At 40.9% G+C, this 3,646-nt stretch overlaps 1 pseudogene; it reads left to right on the top strand.

The window, feature by feature from the left end:
- Positions 1–1,182: 1,182 nt before the first annotated feature.
- The window catches only part of LOC144235335 (NADH dehydrogenase [ubiquinone] 1 alpha subcomplex subunit 1 pseudogene), a 4,448-nt pseudogene continuing 1,984 nt past the window's right edge, over positions 1,183–3,646 (top strand).

The raw sequence follows: 3,646 nt of genomic DNA, 5'->3' as shown, positions 1-3,646 counted from the left end.
AAGAGTCCAACTTTGGCTCGGGTCATGATCTCATAGGTTCATGGGTTCAAGCCCTGCATCAGGCTCTGTATTGAGAGCTTCAGATCTTCTGTATCCCTCTCTCTCTGACCCTTCCCCACTCATACACTCTCTCTCCTTCTAAAAAATAAATAAACTTAAAAAAAAAAACTAGGGACACCTGGGTGGCTCAGTTGTTTAAACATCTGACTCTTGATTTCAGCTAGGTCATGATTTCACATTCATGACTTCAAGTCCCACATTGGGATCTGCATTGACAGTGCCAAACACGCTTGGAATTCTCTCTCTCCCTCTCCCTCTGTCCCTCCCCCATGACTCCTCTCTCCTCTCTCTCTAAATAAATAAATAAATTTTAAAAAAGCAATACCCATCTATATGTTGCCTCCCAGGGACTCGCTTCAGACCTAATAAAGGGATGAACTAATAAGAAGATGGTGGTGGGGTAGAAGGACCCTAGGCTCACCTTACCCCATGAATACAACTAGGTAACTATCAAATCATCCTCAATGCCCTAGAAATGGACATGAAGACTGTAAGAACAAAATCCACAACTAGAGAGAGAGAAATGGGTATGTTGAAGAGAGTAGGAAATGTAGAGACATGGTTTAGGGGAGATACAGATTCTGGCTGCTGTGGAAGGGAGGGAGCTGTGGCTGTGGAGAAGGGTGCACGAGAGAGAAACACAGAGGTGAACTCAGAAAACAGAATGTTTCCCCATATCCAATGGCTTGGAAATTTTGAGGGGCTAAATATCATGAGTTCTTACAACCAGTGGAGCTTAAAGCCTGGTGTTTTAAAAGTCAGTGGGTTTGGCTGCAGAGGCTGGAGGACACTGTATTGCTCTTGCAAAGAAGGCAGGAAAATAACCTGGCAGCATAAAGCATGAAAACAGTGATATGAAGAGTGCCTGAGACACACAGTGGGCAGATTATTTGCTCTTCTTGGAGCATATTCCTGAAAAACAGCATTCACATATACATGGCTCTGAGAACAAAGGAGATGGCTGGTGCCATTTCCCTCCCCTTCCCCTCAGCATAAACACAGAGCCACCTGTAAGAAGGAGCACACTGCAGACAGTGGGTGCCTAACTTGCTTACACTAAGACCTACTCCCCTGTGCTTTGGTGGAATCACCATTAGCAGTCACACTTATCTCAGTCTGATCATGGCAGGCCTCTCCTCCATAAGACCAGCACAAACCCCTGCCCACACCACGTCTCCTGACCAGAGACTTTTGCAGCCTCTGAGTTCCAGTGGAGGTAGTGACAGATCTCATTCACAAGCAGAACAGAGCACATCTAGTTAAAATTCACCACATTCAGGCCAGGGACCAAACATTGCCCACAGTGGGCAAGGTGAGGGTCTGCAGACAACTAGCCTGAACGACAGAGTAGCCAGAACAGAAAAGTAGAGTGCCTGCAGCACACACTGATGACACTCCATAAAGCATTAGGCCCTAGGTAATACATGAATTTTTTATAAGGTCATTACTTTCAGTGGAAGGAGATATAACTGTCTTTTCTAAATAAGAAGCAGGGGCACTCTGGCTGGCTCAGTTGGATAACTGCCTGACCCTTGATTTTCATTTAGGTCATGGCCTCACAATTTATGAGTTTGAACCCCACATTGGGCTCTTCACTGGCAGTGAAGCATCTGCTTGGGATTCTGTCTCCCTCTCTCAATGCTCCTCACCTGCTCATGGTCGGTCTCAAAAATTAAATAAATAAAGCATTTAAACAAAGAAGCAGACAGAGACTTAGATGAAATGAGAAGACATAGGGATTTATCCCAAATGAAAGACCAAGACAAGGCCACAGCTAGAGATGTAAGTGAGACAGATAAAGGTAACATGCCCAATGCAGAATTTAAAGCAATAATCATAATTATACACACTGGATTTGAGGAAAAAATGGAAGACATTAGTGAAACCATTACCACAGAGATTTTTTAATGTTTTTTTTTCCATTATTATTATCTCTGAGAGAGAGACACCATGAGCAGGAGAGAGTCAGGGAGAGAGGGAGACACAGAATCTGAAACAGGCTCCAGGCTGTGAGCTAGCTGTCAGCACAGAGTCCAATGCAGGGCTCGAACCCATGAACTGTGAGATCATGACCGGAGCCGAAGTCGGATGCTTAACCGACTGAGCTACCCAGGTGCCCCAAAACAGTCTTGACTCTAGAGAACAACAGGTGGTTACCAAAGGGGTAGTGGGTTGGGAGATGGGTGAAATAGGTGAAGGGGATTAAAAACACACATACTGATGAGCACTGAGTAATATATCAAATTGTTGAATCACTATATTATACACCTGAAATTAATATAACACTCTATGTTAACTATACTGGAATTAAAATTAAAAATTAATTTTAAAAGAAAAAAATAATAGCCAAAAATATCTCAAATTTGATGAAAGACATGTGTCTACAAATCCAAGAGACTTAACGAATTCCAAGGAGAAACCAAAAGAAACCCACACTAAGGTACAGTATAATCAAACTGTTTAAAGACAAAGAAAGAATCCTGAAAGGAGAAAAAAAATTACTCAGCATATGATGCTCAATAAAATTATCACCTGACTTCTTATCAGAAACCCTGGAAACCAGAAAGTAGTAGGATAATACATTTACAATTCTGAAAGAAAAATTAGTCTCCTAAGGATTCTGTATCTGGCTAAACTGTCCTTCAAAATGGAGGGGAAATGTAAGACATTCCAGGATAAAACCAGGAGAGTTCATTACCACTAAACATGGCCTACAAAAAAATGCTGAATACAGTCCTTCAAGTTGAAATCAAAGGATAGTAAGCAGAAGGTTGAATTTGAATGAAGACCCAGCAAATGGAAATAATGGCCATATATCAACATCAATATTATTTAAAAGACAAATGCATAAAAGTAATTTTAATCTATATAAAATATTCATAAAAACATATAAATATTTGATGCATGGCATCAAAATATAAAGCAGGGGAGATGGAGACACACAGGACAAGAGCTCTTGTAAGTGACTGAAGTTAACTTGATATCAATTGTCACCACTTTGGAATGTTATATATAAGCTGATACAAAGATAATACCTAAGAAATACACAAAAGGAAATGAGAAGAGAATTAATATATATGACTACAAAAATCAACTAAACACAAAAGAAGGTGGTAATGGAGTAAATGAGGGACAAAAATAAAAAAGCTATATGACATACACAAAACAAATAGCAAAGTGGTGGAAATAAATGCTTCCCTGTCAGTATACCATTATTCTAAAAGCAAATGGGTGGGGCGCCTGAGTGGCTCAGTCGGTTAAGCATCTGGCTTCAGCTCAGGTCATGATCTCGTGGTTCGTGGGTTCAAGCCCCGCATCGGTCTCTTTGCGACAGCTAGCTCAGAGCCTGGAGCCTGTTTCAGATTGTGTATCTCCCTCTCTCTCTGACCCTCCGCTGCTCATGCTGTCTCTCTCTCTCTCTCTCAGAAATAAATAAAAAGCAGACAAAAAAATAAAAGCAAATGGGTTAAATTCACCATTCAAAGGGCAGCAATTGGCAGAATTGATTTTCAAAAACATGATCCAAATTCTATGATGCCTACAGGAGATGCACTTTAGATTCAAAGATACAAGAAGATGGAAAGCA

Source organism: Crocuta crocuta, unplaced genomic scaffold (genome assembly GCF_008692635.1).
Source record: "Crocuta crocuta isolate KB4526 unplaced genomic scaffold, BGI_CrCroc_1.0 scaffold64, whole genome shotgun sequence".
Taxonomy (NCBI): domain Eukaryota; kingdom Metazoa; phylum Chordata; class Mammalia; order Carnivora; family Hyaenidae; genus Crocuta; species Crocuta crocuta.
This window is presented reverse-complemented; position numbering and strand designations above follow the sequence as displayed.